The sequence below is a fragment of the Dipodomys spectabilis genome, unplaced genomic scaffold (genome assembly GCF_019054845.1).
Source record: "Dipodomys spectabilis isolate Male_0828 unplaced genomic scaffold, ASM1905484v1 ptg000158l, whole genome shotgun sequence".
Classification (NCBI taxonomy): Eukaryota; Metazoa; Chordata; class Mammalia; order Rodentia; family Heteromyidae; genus Dipodomys; species Dipodomys spectabilis.
Window position 1 is genome coordinate 4,619,864 of NW_024870835.1, and position 19,175 is coordinate 4,639,038.

The following is a 19,175-nucleotide window of genomic DNA, read 5'->3' on the forward strand; positions in this document are numbered from 1 at the left end:
TAAGTTTTCCTATAGTTTGTGTTCTTTAACAATGAGTTGGTCTTCTCTATAAGTTAAATGTATATTTTTTTGAATTTCTCTATGATAAACTTACACTAATAACTATGCCTATTTGAAAGCTTAATGTTGAGATAACATCAGTAACTTAAAAATCTTAGAACTCTCTGTAAACATCAATGCAGACTGGATTAATACCCAGATGTAACAGGACTGCAGCTCGAGCTTAATTGAATTAGGCTTTTGGTATCAGATGGGGAGCCTGCACTCCTGTTTCACTGGGGGAGGAAAGGAAAAATGAGATAGAATGTTAAGTTTTGGCATCATTTTATTTGTTTTGATTAATTTCTAGTCTCAAAGCCATTCTCAGATGATTCATTGAAAGGAGGTGGGACTTTTGCCATTTTCCATGAAAATAATGATAGAACACTTGTACTTCATTAAAACTAATATAACTCATTCTGAAACTGTTTTTTTGTGCCCTTAAAGTCAAACGGTGTTATTTCCTACTAAGCACAGAAAGGTCTACATTTCAAAGGGGAAAATTCAAAACATCAAGGAAATTTCCAAAGGTTCTTATAACTCCCTCTGATTAATAGTTAGTATCACAAACTTTATTCAGGTACACCGTGGTATGAGTTGCTACATGTTCTGGATCATATATTCCCATAGGAGTCTAGCTTTAATTATGGCTTTTATCCCTGGCTAGGTTCAGTATCATGTAGATCATAAATGTGGCCACTAAAAAGTGAAGATATAAAAGTGAAGATAGATACAGTAATGTACGTCAGCACAATAATTTAAAATAATAAAACACTCATAGTTACACACAATAGCATCCATATAGTACATGCATTGATTATTCAAAGGGCCTTAATGCTTTATAAACGATACATTCAGCATGTAAAATGTAGAGCTTTGCCATGATTTAATGTATGTAAAAGAACCTAATCAACTGTAGAATGCTGCACAGATGTAAACGGAAATTTTATTAGCTTTGTGCATATAGTCTAACAATACATTTACAGTATGACATTCCCAGATGTCTAAATTAGGAATAGATTTGCTTTCTTTAGAATTTGGAAGGACTTATGTTAGGGTGTCTTGTGACAGGATACACTGGAATATTAGAATGGATGCTTTTTTTGCTTTTGTTAGTTATAATTATTTTATTTTTGAATAAGCATATATTTGTAGTAGGAGGAGGTTCCAGTGTGGTATTTCTGTATATGCACACAGGTACTTTGAATAAACTAATCCTCCACCATATTTGTTAATATTTCTTTCCACTTATATGCTTTGTTTCAGAAAGCTTTCCTATGTATTTCATAGTATAACTTGTTGTAGCCTTTGAAGATTATTTATTTACTTGACTTTTTGAAATAAGATGTCTATACAGCCCAGGCTGGCTTCAAACTTGCTACCCTCCTACCTTGACTTCCTATGTGCTGGGATTACAGGTGTGTGCCACCCCTCCCTTCCCTATTCTCTAATTCAAGATAGTCTGTTAATTCCCCTTTAAAGGAAGTACACAGAGATAAGTGCCTTCCATCACCTTTTCTCTTACCAATGAAGGATGTTTTTCATGATTGGGTCAATTTGCTACAGGAAGTTATAAAACTCAAAGCAAAGTCTGTTTTTTTCTTCTGTTCTTTCTTGCTGTAAACTGCTATTAAAATTACATATGGGGGCCAAGCACTGGTGGCTTATGCCTGTTATTTAACTAATCAGGAGGCTGAGATCTGAGGATCATGATTCAAAGCTAGTAGGTAGACAGCCTGAGTAGATAGCACGTGGAAAGGGAAAGTAAAGAGTCACATTTCCTTGTTTCAGGGTATTAGTCAAGTAAGATTAGTCTGTGTTGCAGTAAGAAATAAACGGTGGATTCTCACTCGTTCTAACAAAGGGCTGTTTGTTAATCTTAGAAAATTAGAGACTTGGAAGTGGCACTGTGGTCAAATGGTAGAGCGCTTGCCTTGAGCTGAAGAACTCAGGGACAGCGCCTAAGCCCAGAGTTCAAGCCCCATGACAAAAAAAAAAGAAAAAAGAAAAGAAAATTAGAGGCTCTTTTTGTGCTGTCTAAAGGATCAAGGCTTCTGCCACCCCCAAATCAGCTTTCTTGGTATTCATTTCTTTCCAGGTATAAGAAAGGGGGAGAAAAATATATGGTAGTTGCTGGGCTAAGGTGTGTGGTCTGAGGTGTCTCATGCTAGGCAATCATCTTCTACAGCCATGAAGTCAAGACAGTCTTCAATAATGAACCTGGATAATCCCTTCAGCTGTTGATGTCTGACAAAAGCACCTTGGTAGCTTTATGTTTATTTAACCAGAGTGCTTGTGTGTGCAAGGCATTGGGTTGAAAAGTTGATTCAAAGCAGTGAGTCAACCCAAGGAATCAGTGGAATTGTGTTTCACCAGCAATCATAATTTCTCCATCAGGGCCACTGCTAGTCTACATGAAACCTCTGTGCAAATTAGAAACAGGCACCCCTTCTTCAACATATTTTACTTCTGTGTGTCAGAAATTGTCATGCTGATTTTATTAGAATAATGCCTTTCTCCATCATCCCCTGAGAAAGTGTCAAAATAAACAGGCAAATCGACAATGTCTTTGAAATGAACAGAGCTTCCCTCTTGGCTATGTTACTCTTGCACGGCATGCAACCTGTACCAGTGTATGAGACACACTTTCTCCTCTTGCTTCTTATGAATTTACAATTCTATAGATCTCTAAGGTAAAAGTCTTTCTACTCTCTGTAAATGTGTGAGATATTTCTTTTTGGAGAATGTGATTTGTTTGGTTGTAGGAAGAGAGTGTCTTTTATTTTTTTGATGCTGATTCTGGGGCTTGAACTCAGGGCTTGGTTGCTTTCTTCATGCTTTTTGGCTCAAGGCTAGTGCTTTACCACTTGAACCACAGATTTACTGGTATTTTGGTGGTTCATTGAAGATAAGAGTCTCATGGACTTTCCTTCTTGGGCTGGCTTTGAACCACAATCTCCTGATCTCAGCCTCTTGAGTTGCTAGCATTCTAGGCACAAGCATCTGTGTTCATGAGAGTGTCATTTTTCAGAGTCAGTTTTTTTTTTATACCTTTTTCTGAGGCAGAGATGATGTTGGTCATCCATCTTTAGTCTAGTTTCTTTTAAAAGTTCATCTGCCTTCCTCTTTTTGCTTTTTCTTTTCTTTGATCACTTGTTGCCTTTTGGAAATGTAGAGTTTTCTTTTTATTTGAGAAAACTTTTACTCAAATAGAATTTGGTGGAATATCTTCTCAGTGATAAATTCCTGCCCAGAGGTTAAAAATTATTGCCATTATTAGAAAAAAAAAAGATTTTGTTTGCTGGTATTTGAAATAGACCAACCCAACAGGCAGTGCTATTATTGGTTAGAGCGACAAATGAATAGGTATATTGTGAAGGACATTTAATCTTGACTGTAAACCAATAGTTTTTTTTAAAACATCTGTTTTATGATTACATGTTATCACAGAAAGACCTAAACCTAGGAAAACCATTACTATTTCTTTGAGTTAAGGATCTGTGCTATAAATGAAAGAGCAATCATGTGTGAAGACAGGATAGTATGTTTAAAAAAATTCCAGGACTGGTCTAATTGCACTTTGATTGCTCTCTCTAGGGAGTAATTCTTACTCCTTGGTAGGAAACCATGAGCAAGTCTGACCATTTGGTTTTGTGAAAATAAACTTAGTTTAATTTATTGACACGTTAGACATACCTGCCAAATTTTCTCATGCTTTTTCCTTGACATGTGTCTTGCCTGACAGTCACTGCCATGCAGTCTATGTGTTTTTAAAGAAATTATGTTTTGCTAAGGAATGTATTGAAATTGTGAAACCATGTTACACCTTGTTCTCATTAGGCTCTGGAATGCAGCTGCCGGAACAGGCAGGGGACGAAATGGTGGCTCAGAACAATCTCACCTCCCTATCCCACGAGGGGCCCTCAGACCTCTGAGCTTCATTCGGGGTTGTGTGGCTGGGCCTGTGGGCAGTTAAGACAGGAGGGGGAGGGTAATTGCCATGTAACCTGAGCCCAGTAGTGCTCTGTTCAGCTGAAAAAGCCAGACAACAAAATGCGACCCACCTCCGTGGACAGTTCAACTACAGACGGCACATTATCTCCAATTACATCCCTAACATCCTTTTTTTGCATGGCAAAAAACTTCATTAATGGCAGTGGATGCTGAACTGTATCTCAGAGTTCCCTGACTGATAATTCTACTTCATAGCTCTTCTTTCATTCTTTTCTTTTTTATTTAAAACTTTTTACTTATTGTTATAAAGGTGACTAAGGCTGATGTACAGAAAGGTTAAAGTTACAGGTTTTTTTTTTAAAATTTTTATTTGTGCTAGTCCTGGCGCTTGAATTTAGGGCCTGAGCATTGTCCCCTTGAGTTTTTGTGTCAAGGCAAGCACCCTACCACTTGAACTGCAGCTCCGTTTCCAGCCTTTTTAGTACTTAATTGAAAATAAATCTCACAGACTTCCCTGCCTAGGCTGGTTTCAAATGGCGATCCTCAGATCCTCAGTAACTAGAATTATGAGGTATGAGCCACCAGTGCCCAGCTTAGATATCTCCTTAGCCCTGCTCCCTACCCTGATAACCCCACCTGCTTCAGCATCCCTGGTACAATTGCTTTCTAACAGCATTCCTGCTCTCTTGCAGAGAGAGTCCTTCACATTACAGCCTGTGGTACCTTTTGAAATACATTGGCCTTTTCTTTCCTTCCATATCAGAGTTCATTGGGGTTCCTGATCACCCCTCAGAGTAAAATGAAAGCCCCTTTGTGTGTTATTCAAGACCCTCCCCTTTAAGATCTGGCCTCTGCCTTTTTGTCTACCCTACTCTCCCAACAAGTTTCACCTTTTGCTTTTTCCCCCTGAAGTATAAGGTAATTTTGAAACTATACATTGCTCTTTCACATCTCTGTGCCTTTGTGCTTTTATTTCTTCTTTGAGTATCTTCCCTGCTAGTGATCTGTCTGGCTTACCACTGCCTCCTTGTCTTTGAGGCCCTCCCTGATTTCCTGTATGAGTCAAGTGCTCAGCATCCTGGTGACAATGTTATGTAAACACTGTTGTCAAAACTAGTACCTTGTAGTGTAACTATTTGTTTCTCCTAGTTGGACTGAAGTCTAAACTTTTAACTTTTAATGTGCATCTCCATAACTATCATAAGCTTGTTGGTATATAGATGTTTAGAGAATGAAATAAAGAGAAAATACCAATGTATTCCCAAGAAATCATCAAAAGTAGTTCTTTTAAGAGGCAGACATCTCTAAATCCAGTCAGTTAATGTAAGCAAATGGAATGGCTTTGAGGACCTTTAGATCTCCTAGTGAAAAAATAGCAACTGATTGGCCATCTGTATCTGGATATTGCTTTTGCGTGTGTGTTGATGTTAAATATAATGTCAGCTTGGGGTTGCCCCATCTGCATGATGACTGTTAAAAGTCAGCTAATGGCAAGGAACTATGCAGGTAGTAGCCCTTGTCCTAGGGCCTTTCATCTTGAGAGTCTCCCTGTACTTTGGGAAATTTCTCCCAGGAGACTGACTGGCTGACTACCTGGGGTGTCAGATCTAGGGTCCCCAGATTCACTTTCCTTTGGAACCCTCCCTGAGAACTCTGCAAATTATTATGGAAGTCTAAGAAGCATGGCATCTAAATCCATCAGGCTGTTTTGTCATGAGAGGTTTATTTATATTTCTTATTTTTTGGTCTTGTTCTCAACAATTGGTTGGTTGAAGTAAAAAAGACCCCAAACTCCCATGCTATTCCAGAGCTGTGAAATGATATTCCTTTGCAGCTACTTAAGATTGCCGGGGGCTGGAAGTTGTTCCTATTTTCCAAGCCAGTTAGACTTTCTTTGAAAATAATGACTTCATTCCATGAGAAAGTGGGAAGAGAGAGAAGTGAAGGTGGGGAAAAGTTTTGTCTTGATTTAGTATAAGATCATATCTCCAGTCCTTGTCAAATTAGTTAACCTCTTTGAGAGGACTCTCCTTATGGATGGTACCTGCCCAAGTTCCTTCAGTTGTAGATGGCAGTTGTAAGCCTCTAATACAGTGCCTGGCACATGTACACATGCCAAAAATGCAATAATGGGCATTTTTATGGCCGTTATTCAGAGTTTAGGAAAAAACTAGGACGTCTGCATGTATAGCTGCAGGCTGAAAGCCAACTGATCTCAGAAACTTGCCTTGTACACTGGTGCTTATGAAAACGTGAGATTGTTTATAAGGCAAAAAAGTTGCTTGACAGCTGATTCTGAAAACAGGGCCTGAGCTCCAGTAGGAAGGACCAGATGTTCTGGACTATTCCACACAGTGCCTCCTCCTCAGCAGGTGAGCTCTTCAGGCAGAAGAAGCAGCTGTTTGGTTTTCTGGAGTGAGCAGGCAGGATGGGTCCTGTTTGAGTGGCTGCAACAGGCTGGGCTCTAAATCATGCTAATAGAGTTCTCACACGTGCATAGATTCAAAACAGAACTTTTCAAGTATTATTCCATTCACTGCATCTCCACGGTGGGGTAGCAGGGAAGCTAGAAGAAGGGACAAGGGAAGAGAGTTGATCAGTTGGCTTGATGGAAGTGGGACACCTACATGTAGCAGGCACTGTTTTTGAGTGCTAGGGCAATGATGGAAATGATGGTACAGAATATAAAGATGTAAGATCTAGCTCCATTAGACTCCTTTGAAAATATGGTTTCAGAGTTAAAACTTTCTTCTAGGAAAATGTGCACATACATGCATAATGCTGTTTTATGTACAGTTATAAGGGCTCATGTGTTCCTAAAGTTCTTTTTAAAATGTTTAGATCCAGTGCCTGTTTATTTAGTCAGTGTTTAAATGCATGCTTTTGAAATAGCTTATTAAATATGACCTTTTCAAAATTGAATTTTCACAATATTTACAGTGATCTTTGTGCAAACTTACTTTGTGAGTTTCCCCTTCTCTCTTTTCAGTTACAAATGTATAAACTCCCAGCACAACAAACTCCAGCTAGTTCACTTATTGCATCTAAGATTCTGGCTTTCTCTTTGAAAGGTATTGAATCTAGGATAAGGGGGTGCAAAGAAAGAGTTAATTCAAGCCCAGAAGAGAGCAAGTGTCTTATTTATCTAAAAAAATCTTAGAAAAAGTCAGTGCTTTCCAATTGAAAACATGTACCCACACTGTTGTGGAACACTATCATATCCCATTTCCATCCATCACTATAATTAAATAAGCAAACTATAAAGAAATATTTTAATCTGAACTCAATGATTAAAGAATGCAGGTTATCAGATTCTCTGAAGTTTATCAAAGGGGCCCCATGTTAAGAAATATCTAGTAGTTGCAATCTAATAGACAACCTAAACATGCACACAAGATTCAGAAGAACCCGGATCAAGTTTGTGTTTCACTCCTTGCCACTGACTGATGACTGAATGACCTCGGATAAACTAACCCCTCTAAGCCTTACATACTTCGTATGTGGGTAAGAATAATAGCAAAGAATCATTAGCATGATGATTGGCATGTGGTAGATGAGCAATAAAAGGGAACACAATCTTTGCTAGTGTGTGTGGCTTAGGGGAGGGCACTAAAGTATAGCTGAGGAAGAATTCTTAGGGGCATCTGAAAGGAATGTATGGACCGTTTTGATTTCTCTCTGCTGTTATAGACAACAAATTTATGGTGATCTTGTCTCAAGCTAGTGTATAAAGGGAAACCACAGCAGCATTCTGTAGGAGGTTGTGGTTATGATATTGTCCACTACGATGGCTCACTAGAGGGAATAAACTCGTCCACAGGACACCTAAATACTGACAGTTATGATCCATCAGTAATAAGAAGACTAAAGATAAGATGATGATAACAGTCCTCAGAAATGGGGAGGTCCCTATCTTGGGACTCATTTTGCTTAGCATCATCTTAGGGACACAAGTGGTTTTATCTTTCTTGCTGTTGTTTTTAATGTATTTATAATATACAATGTGATTTTTGTTCCTTTTTCTTTTTCTTTTTTGTTGGTCATGGGCCTGAATTCTGGGCCTGGGTTCTGTCCCTCAGCTCTTCAGCTCAAAGCTAGCACTCTACCACTTGAGCCACAGCGCCACTTCCGGCTTTTTTCTGCTTATGTGGTGCTGAGGAATCAAACCCAGGGCCTTATATATGCAAGGCACGCACTCTACCACTGAGCCACCTTCCCAGCCCCTTTTTGTTTCTTTTGTATGTTCTTCCCCCATGGTATAACCCCTGTTTTTACTGTATTTGATTCTAGTGCCCTGAATCTTGTATATATGTTTTTCTAATTGGAGAGGAGAAAGGAAATAAAATGTTAAAACAAGGATACAGGTTGACCCATTGTAACAGTGAGATGCACAAGACACTATGTTGAAAATGAACTTTACAGCTTGGTTGGGAGGAAAGTCGGGGGCAGGGAGGGAAGAGATTGTAGGGGAAAAAAACAAAGGAGGAGGTAACAATGCTTGATAGGAAATGTATGCATTACCTTACAGTATTTTTTAAATGGAAAATTTATACAAAAAATTACATAAAAAGAAATCCGGGCGCTGGTGGCTCATGCCACCAGTAATCCTAGCTACTCAGGAGACTGAGATCTGAGAATCATGGTTCAAAGCCAGCCAGGTCAGGAAAGTTCATGAGACTCTTATCTCCAATAAATCACCAGAAAAAAACCCGAAAGTGGTGCTGTGGCTCAAATGGTAGAGTGCTCGCCTTGAGCTGAAGAGTGCAAGGACAATGCCCAAACCCAGAGTTCAAGCCCCACGACCCACCAAAAAAGAAAAAAAGAAAAAAAGAAATGGAGAATCCCAAGTGCTAGGTATTGTGCTATTTGGCTCCCACTTGCTTTGGATTGTGGGTTGGTTGGGATCTTACAGGCAAAACTTAAGGACTTGGTATAGTTGGTGGGTACCATGCTGTGTGTGTGTGTGTGCTCATGTGTGTGTGTGTGTGTGTGTGTGTGTGTGTGTGTGTGTGTAAAAACTGTTTTCTTCTTATCAACTTTCACTCACTTGATTCTTTTCAGAGCCACAAGTTTCAAAAGTTTGGAATGTGCCTGTTGAAAAAAGGAAAGTTTATCATGCAGAGTGTAAGATTACAACCACAAGATTTCAGAAGAGTGTTTCTTAGCTTGGGGGAGAGTTACAATTAACCTCGTAAAGAGTGCAGATGAAAGCCTTTCCCATCGTTACAATCAAAGACACTTTAGGCCACTCTTTTCCCAATGGAATAGTTGCGTTTTATGGCACATTTTAAAGTTTTATTTCAAAAACAGTCAGCATCTTAAAGCAGAATGCTGCACGCTCCCCAGGCCTTCATGTACAATGTGTTTTCAGTTTTCTCAATTGTATTACTGAGTTTCTGGATACGATGTGTCGCTACCCTCATGGACTCCCACACACGGAAGGATTTAGCGTGACTCTCCTGTGCTTGTTGCAAGACGTCTCCCCAAATCTTCCCTCTGTTTTCTTAGACTTCAGAAAGCAGTATTATGATGTTAGGAAATTACCTTTGTCAGCCCTCTGCTTTTTCATTCTGGACAACTGAGACTAGGAAGAGATGAACTATCCACTAGTCAACCGCTGTTCAATCTCAAAAGACCAGGGCTTGCCTGTTCCTAGACTGGAGCCCTTTCTAATTTTGTGGTTGGGTCATGGGCGCACACAGGTGTATCAGTGTTTGGTTTAAGTTAAATACATTCCTTTACCTAAAACACAGAAACTGATGAGTTGCCTTTTATGGGTAGTTCTTCAAAGAAGCACCTGCATGTTTCAGGGCGGGACTGGCTTCCTGGAACTGCAGCCGTCAGCTGGAATTTTGGGACTAGTGAAACTTACTGTTCTGCTTGCTCCTTTCTCTTTTCTCCATGCTGTCCTGCTCTCTTAGCGAAACATTGAGCTTGCTCTGGCCCCTGGGCTCTTTTATTTAAAGGGTGCTTTATGTACACTCACCGCTGTGACCTCTGACAATGACAAGGTGAATGCTTAGGGTCTGACCCAGCCCTGACTAAAGTTGGGTGTGCAGCTCTCATTCCTGCAGGGCACTGGACATAGTGGTGACCAGGTCATTAGTCACTGTGCTTGCAGTTTATTCCATAATCAAGCAGCAATGGAATAGGCTCCAGTCTTGTTACAGAGCAAATCGTACCAGCCACTATTAAAAACCCTCTAAAGCCCCCAGCGCTTTAAGTAGGGAGGCAAATTATTCCATTTCAGGTGCCAGTTCCAGGTGAGTGGTAGCAGCTGTCTGCAGTGTAATAAAATACTATGATTAGTAATGTCTGACATGTGGAGGGAGGGGAGTGGCCGCAGGTGTGCCACATCATCTCTAGCCAAGAGGGTGAGGTCTAAACTTCTAAGCAGGGTATTCCAGACTCCTGTTGGTCTGGCTTCTGTCTCCCTGTTTAGAATCATTTGCCACACCCCATATTGGTCCTTCATCGCTCCTGCTGTCTCATTAATATGGGTTTTCATCTGCCAAACTTCAGTCAGAAATGGTAAGGGCAAGGGTGCATTTGTATCTCCATTGCTGGCCCATTCTCCTACATACAATGCATGTGTAACTATTTTTCAGGTTGCAGCCATATCCCACATAGTCACTTCCTTCTTTTTTGTTGCTCACTGTACACTGGATATAGGTAATACCATTAGCATATTATTTAATCATTGGTCTGCTCTCATTAGACAATTTTGACCAGAAAAATCAGTCTTGTGAGTGAGCTCCTTCAGTGTCCCAAACATACACGGCCTATCAGGGAAGCCCAGAGGAGGGATATTTCTTTTCTTTTTTTTATGGTCATGAGGCTTGAACTCTGGGCCTGGGTGCTACCCCTGAGCTCTTTGCTCAAGGCTAGCACTCTACCACTTTGAGCTATAGTGCCACTTCTGGTTACTGTTTTTTATTTTTTTGTATGTATGTATGTGTGTATATATATATATATATATATATATATATATTATTGTAAAGCTGCTGTGGTTTTCTGGTGTTTAATTGGTGATAAGAGTCTTAGGGATTTTCCTGCCCATGCTGGCTTTGAAGTTCAATCCTCAGATCTCAGCCTCTTGAGTAGCTAAGGTTATAGGCATGAGCCACCAGTGCTTGGCTTTCTGGTGTGAGTTTTTTTTTTTTTTTTTGTTGGTCGTGGGGCTTGAACTCTGGGCCTGGGCGCTGTCCCTCAGCTCTTCAGCTCAAAACGAGCGCTCTACCACTTGAGCTACAGCGCCACTTCCTCTGGTGTGAGTTTTGAAGGAAACTCTCTGGTATAAGTCTGTTCTCTGTGAGGAAATACTTCTCTGTGTTTTAGACTATTCATATGGTAAGCTGGGAATTGTAAGCTTATACTTCAGCCCATTAAATAGTTTAGAAATAGTAAAATTATAGTATATGGTAGTAAGTTCTCAAATGGTAATTTTATTATCGATTATACACTTTGTCTTGATTCCTTATTAGTATACCTGATTTGCATTATGGTATTTAATAAGTGCGTGCAATGTATTTGGATACAATTTACCCTTCTACTACACTTTCTTACCCCCCTTCAGCTCCTCTCTCTTTTCTTAACAGTTTGAATGGGTTTCATTATTTTATTTTATTTTTTACCAGTCCTGGGGCTTGAACTCAGGGCCTGGGCACTGTCCCTGAGGTTTTCTTGTTCAAGGCTAGTGCTCTACCACTTGAGCAACAGCTCCATTTCAGGCCCTTTTGGTATTTGATTAAAGGGTCACATGAGTTTTCCTGCTTGGATTGACTTCAAGCCACAATCCTCAGCCGGGATTACAGGTGTGAGTTACTGGTACCTATCAATTTCATTCACTTTTTTTTTTTCTGTCCTGTGGCTTGAACTCAGAGCCTGGGCAATATCCCTGAGTTTCTTTGGCTCAAGGCTACTGCTCTACCTCTTGAGCCACAGTGCCACTTCTGGCTTTTTCTGTGTGTTTGGTACTGAGGAATCGAACCCAGGGCTTGATGCATGCTAGGCAAGCACTCTACCACTAAGCCCAGCAATTTCCTTCTTTATGGCTGACTAATACTATATTACATGTGCACACAAACACACGTGCACACACACATGCATTTTCTTTTTTATATATCAAGTGCTGTACTAAGCACTTTATATTTATTATTTCATTGTCCATGAAGAATAAGGGATAACATTTTATCTTTATTTTACAAATGAAGGAATAAAATGATGAAATAACTTTCCCATATTCACTGTGTTGGTTGTATATATCACATTTTTTTTACCCATTGTTGATTGATGAACAACTAGATTGATTCCATAGTTTGGCTATTACTGCAGTAAACATGGGCAGGCATCCATAGTTTACTGACTTAACACTCTTTCAGATATATACTCGAGTGGTTTAACAGGATTGTATGGTAGTTGTATTATGTAGCTCTTTGTAGTTTATACTATGTACAAAGTGTATGTGTGTGTGTGTGTGTGTGTGTGCATGATGCTGAGGTTTGAACTCAGGGCCTATGCTGGTTAAGCAGGTTCTCTACCACTTGAGTTATTACACTATAGCTCCTACTTTAGCTTTTTGAGGAAACTTCATATTGATTTCCATATTGATTTTACTTTCCCAGCAACAGTATATAAGTGTTCCTTTTTCTCTACATCCTCACAAACATTTGTTGTTGCTTATCACCTTGATAACCATTCTCACTGAGGTGAAATAGAATACCAGTGTTGTTGTTCTTTTGTCTTTTTGTTTCTTTTCTTTATGTTTTGTGCCAGTGTTGGGGCTTAGGCACCCTGTTCCTTAGCTTTTTCACTCAAGGATGGTATTCTACCCACTTGAGCCACAGCTCCACTGGTTAATTTTGGAGATGAGAGTCTCATGGACTTTTCTGCCAATGGTTAACTTCAAACTGCCATGCTTATCTAAGCCTCCTGACTGGGATTACAAGGTATGAGCCATTGTATCTGAAAGAATGTTAAGTCACCATAGACTAGAGATGCCTGTCCACCCATGTTTACTGCAGTAATAGCCAATGACAGGTGTGAGCCACGAGCACCCAGCTTTCAGAATTGTTTTGCTTTGGATTTATTTATGACTATTGATATTGAGCTTTCCTTTGTGGATTTATTTGCTTTTTATTATTTCAAGACTATCTGTCCATTTATATAACTTAAATTAATTTATCTATATTGTCAATTTTTTGAGCTCTTCATATATTCTGGACACTAATCTGTTGACAAATAGCTGAGAAAGATTTTCTCTCATTCTGTAAGTTGTCTCAAGAGACAACTTCTGGTAGTTGTTTCCTATGACATTCAGATTAGGAGAAGTTCTTATTTATTTATTTTTTTTCTGTTGTGGAGCTTGAACTCTAGGCTTGGGCACTGTCCCTCAGCTCTTCAGCTCTAGGTAAGCACTCTACCACTTGGGATTTTGTCTATTTTACTACCATTAGTGTCTGCTTTGGGCAGTGTTATCTTGTTTTTTGCATTTGTTGTGTCTATACAGGGATTTCTGCACCTCAGGACAAGTTGTTTGTTGAAAGTTATATGTAGTCTTCAGTTGAGTTATTCTGAATGTTTAAGCAGCATTGTATAATTCAGTATTGAGGTGAATTTCTGGACTCTGGGTATAGTTCAGATACTAGTTTGATACCCAGTGCTGTTCAAAGAGAAGAAAATGAGCTGTAGAATCTAGTGTACAAATTGGTGCTATTTGTGGGCCAAACACTAACTGGACAAGGCCTGTTGTTCACTCTGGACTCTTACTTTATAATCATCTCTTCTTTGTATCTCAGGATCTTCTGTCAGTACAAGGAACTTTGCAGCTTATGGGATGAGTAGGTCCCTACTGATAGGGAAGAACTGAGGGATATAAGTACTCTGCCTTCTATTTTCAGTGTTTTCAAACAATGCCCAGCAGTTTACCACCGTGTGGGAGGGAGGAGGCTGAGGAAATTGCATGAGCTACAGGACCTGGGACTCAGAGCTCTCAGTCATGCCTGACAGCAAACATACATATCTGAGAAGCATTTGCAGAGGCTGAGTACTTCTCTTTCCTATTTTCTGTTAGTGACCAAAGAGCCAGACTCTGGATATGTTCGTCAGAAAAAGACCTAATGTAAATGACTTCAGAGAGGGAGGAGTTACTTTGACTCACGGTTTTAGAAGTTTCAAGCCATGGTTCTTGGCTCCATTGATTCACGGCCCAAGGTGATGTAGAACATCATGACAGAAGGATGTGGCAGAACTGCTTTCTGTGGGCAGGAAGCAGGGGAAGAAGAGAGAAAGAGGAGAAAAAGGCAGAGTGAGCATGAGAGAGAATGGAAGAGAGAGGACAAAAAAAAAAAAAGGAGGGCTGGGCGCCAGTGGCTTATGCCTGTAATCCTAGCCACTCAGGAGGCTGAGATCTGAGGATCGAGGTTCAAAGCCAGCCTGGGCAAGAAAAGTCCGTGAAACTCTTATCTCCAATAAACCAAGTGGTGCTGTAGCTCAAGTGGTAGAACGCTAGCCTTGAGCTGAAGAGCTGAGGGACAGCGCTCAGGCCCAGAGTTCAAGCCTCAAGACCAACAACAACAACAACAACAAAAGGAGAGTCACATACAGACATACAGACAGACAAGAGATAGACAGGAACAGAGAAGGGATAGGTTTGTGTGTGGTTGGGCATGTGTGTGAACTCAGAATTCAGGGTGCTAAAGCAGAAAGATTATAATATTGAGGTCTACCTGGGCTATATAGTAAGACCCTTTTGAAAACAACTAACCAACAATCAAACAAATGGATCCAGGATAAGATATCTATCTATCTATCTATCTATCTATCTATCTATCTAGCCCCTTAATAGTCCCTAAGGACATACTTCGGTGACATACTTCCTCTACCTAGACTCCATTTTCTTCCTTTCCCAAATCTTCCAAAACACAGTTGGGGAACAAACCCAAACATGAGGGGGACACATCAAACAATAACATTTGATTCCCCAGCTCTCCTTGATGCTGAGAGTGGCTTTGTGCCATCATTTCAGACACATTTCCTTTACCTTGCTGGAGTGGTTTTTTTTTTTTTTTTTTTAAACCAAGGGTCAAGGATTCCATCCTTCACTAGGGATAGAATTCCCAAGTACCTGGGGCTGCTGACACAATCCTCTAAATTGGCTTTGCCTTCTGTGTGCTAGATGGGTTGGCAATGGTCATGGCCCTCATTCAGACTTGAAAGAATGAAGGTTTAGTGCACTGTTTGCACAAAGAAGAGGAAAGGAGGGAGATGTAGGCTAGGGGGCAAATATTATGAACAGTGAAGATTTTGTAGAAGATGATTAAGAACCTGGACTGATTAGAGGCTTAGAGCCGTGCCTTTGTAGCTGGTCTGGTTCTGTGATAGTCTTTTGCAGGCCCATACTGCTTGTGTAGCATGACTCCCAATTTCAAGTATTGAACCTTCTGGTCTAAGTATGGTTTATTGTGAAGATCAAGACAATAAAGATTAAAAAGCAAAGAACTGTGCCTTTAATACAGTTACTACACAATAAACTATTGTCATCCTTGAAGATATATGAATCTACTGGTGTACAGTTTCACTTATGAGCAAAAGGGGATTGTCACAGAGAACAGTTTTCAGTAAGTCTAATAAAAATGTGTGGGATTGTCTCTACAATGATTTGAGGTGAGGCAAAGATTCTGAATTACTGAGAATTTATTTTTGTCTTTTTTTTTGTAAAGAAGGATTATCTTATAACCAGAAATAAAGAGTAGAATGAAAACAGTACTAATGCCCATTGTGTGTCTTATAATCTTTTTTTTTTTTTTTAACACCTCTGCGTTTCCTAGAGCTTGGTCGACATTGGTAGGTCAAGAACAGATGTAAGTCCTTGGAATTTCCCCAAAACTTTGAGACTTTTAGCAAGTTCTGATTTTAGCTAAAACAAGCATAAAAAACAAAACAAAAAAGGGCATATTTCAACAACTTTCTTTATGCCATAAATCTTTGTCAAGTAATAAAGCAAAACAAAGCTAGGAATGTAGCTTAGTGGTAGAGTGCTTGCCTAGAATGCATGAAGTCCTGGGTTTGATTCCTGAGTACCACATAAACAGAAGAATCTGGAAGTGGTGCTGTGGCTCAGTGGTAGAGCACTAGCCTTGAGCAAAAGAAGCTCAGGGACAGTGCCCAGGCCCTGAGCTCAAGCTCCAGAACTGGCAAAAACAAAAACAAAAAAGCAAAACTTGAATCTTTTGTTATTGGTTAGTGAATACAAAATAAGATGTTGATTAGGAGGTAAGAGGGCAGGTTGCAAACATTTTATAATGTGTTTAAAATGGGGTTTATACCTTTAGTATACTTTATTTATTTATTTTTTTACATTTTAAAAATCTTTATGATAAAATTTTAGAAAGGGTGAACACACAGTATTTTGAGAGAGTATACAAATAAAAAAAGGAGTAGTTACAGTAACTTCTATAGTAACATTCAGTAATAATAGAGAAATCAGGATTTGCTCATTGTTTGTGTGTGTGTGTATGTGTGTATGTATGAGAGAGAGAGAGAGAAAGAGAGAGGAGAGACAGGAGGGAGAGAGAGAGAGAGAGAGAGGAGAGCATGTGCACATGCCAATTTTCAGGCTTGAACTCAGGGCCTGAGCACTGTCCCTGACCTTTTGTGCTCACAGCTAGTGCTCTACCACTTGAGTCACAGCACCATTTCTGGCTTTTTCTGAGTAGTTTATTGGAGATAAGAGTCTCACAGATTCCTGTCTGGGCTGGCTTTGAACCATGACACAGTCATGGATTACAGTCATGAGCCACTAGTGCCCAACCCTCTTCCTTTCCTTTTTTCTTTTCTATTTTTTGAGGGGGGACTTTACTGAGATTTGAAATCAGGGTTAAGGCTTACTTCTTTGCTTCAGCTGTATTTTTTAGTGTCTCACACTTTTACCTGGGGCCAGTCATTTACCTCAGGCCTCCAATCCATCTGCATAAGTGGGACCATACACATACAGCATCCTGCTTGGCTTGTTTTTCTTTTTCTTTTTTAATTGTGAAAAAACCATACAGAGGAGTTTTAATTTCCACAGATATTGAGAAAGTACAATTAGAAAAAGATAATTTCAAAATTTTCTTCTTGAGCTATATATCTGAGAAGAAATAGGGAAAAAATCATTAATGAAATCAGAAACTACTTTGACACACTGAATTATTGGTGCACGGTACAGGGAAGTAATTTCATTCCAGCTGCTCAGCTGTGGTAATAATTAATCTTGAAGCCCAGCTTTCTACTTTTTTTGTGTCTGAGGTGAGGTGGGGTGTCTTATAACAATGACTTCAGTCTCTAAGAATCAAATTCTTGTTGAAAAAATTTATTGTACTCAAAGGAATAAATTTTAGTGAAATCGTTCTATTTTTCTAAAATCATTTTACTCATTGTTTAAATTATTTTTCTTTTAATTTTGATGACATTATAAGAGATTTGGCTCAAATTTTGAAAAGCTCTAGAGAGGGGAAGAGAGAAACAAATGTAGATTAACACTGGTAAGTCTTTTTTTGATGAAGGATCCAATAATTGTTGAAATTTTGGCTATCAATTGATGTTCAGAAGGTTTTAAGAATTGAAACAAACAGGGCTGGGAAGGTGGCTCAGTAGTAGAGCCTTGCATGCATGAGGCCCTGGGTTCGATTCCTCAGCACCACATAAGCAAAAAGAAAAAAGCCGGAAGTGGCGCTGTGGCTCAAGTGGTAGAGCGCTAGCCTTGAGCTGAAGAGCTGAGGGACAGCGCCCAGGCCCAGAGTTCAGGCCCCATGACTGAAACAAACAGCATTTGGAGTATGGAGAATATTCTTTTTTTAATGACTTACTTTTTTTTTTTTTAATTGTGAAAAATACTGTTCAGAGGGGTTACAATTACATGGGCAAGATAATGAGTACATTTCTTATCAAGCATTGTAGCCTCCTCCTTTGTTTCCCGTCCTCCCCCTCCCACCCCTCCCCCCACCCAATTCTCCCCAACCCCCCCTACCCCTCAAGGATATTCTTTTGTGATAGTAAAATTGGTAGCTTAAAAACAGAAGAGAAGCCAGGCCCAGTAGCTCACGCCTGTAATCCTAGCTACTCAAGAGGCTGAAATCTGAGGATTGTGGTTCAAAGCCAGCTGGGGGCAGGAAAATCCATGAGTCTTGTTTTTTCTTTTTTTCTTTTTCTTTTCTTTTTGTGTGTGTGTATGTGTGTGTGTGTGTGGGGGGGGGGGGGGGTTGTTGGGTTTGAATGGGGCCTGGGTGCTGTCCCTGAGCTCTTCAGCTCAAGGGAAGCACTCTACTACTAGAGCCACATCGCCACTTCTTGTCTTCTGGTGGTTTATTGGAGATAAGAGTCCCATGGGCTTTCCTGCCTGGGCTGGTTTAGAACCTCAATCCTCAGATCTCTGTCTTCTGAGTAGCTAGGACTACAGGCGTGAGCCACTGGCGTCCAACTCCATGAGATTCTTATCTCTAATAAACCACCAGAAAACTGGAAGTGGCGCTGTGGCTAAAGTGATAGAGTGCTCTCCTTAAGCTGAAGAGCCCAGGGACAGTGCCGGGGCCCAGAGTTCAAGCCCCACGACCAACAAAAAACAAAACAAAAACAGTAGAGAAAAACTCCCACTGCTTGAATTAGGTATTGGATCCGAGATCTAGATCTTTCTCTCTGTCTTGCTTTCCCATTTGCTACTGAGAAAAGTGCTCCTCTCTGTGGTTCATCAGGAGAAATTTTGTGTACTGAGTAGGAGAGCTGGGGCAGATCAAACAGATGCATGAGCCCAATGAGCCATTTTTATATCCATTATTCACTAGATGAGACAAAGCTATGTTTAGAGGTATAAAGACTCCAGAAAGTGTGACATTGGCATTGAAAATCTGATATAGCTCCATGTTTGGGGGCTCAAGTCAATGGACACCATGAAGTGCCTGGTAAGTTACAGAAAGCTAGCAATTCGGAAAACATCATAAGCATGATAGCACTCCAGGGAAGGAGGCAGGGATGTTGTGTACCTTTCTTGAGAAGATGAGATGCAGTTATTTTGCAGTCCTTCCTTTGGACTTTTGGGCTCCACCTCTGTTGTTATTGGTCTACCTGCTGAAGCTTGAAGTAGAAACCAAAGTCTGCATCTCCTGTATGTCCAGATGGGTGTGGATGGGGTAGCAGCAATGGTGTTC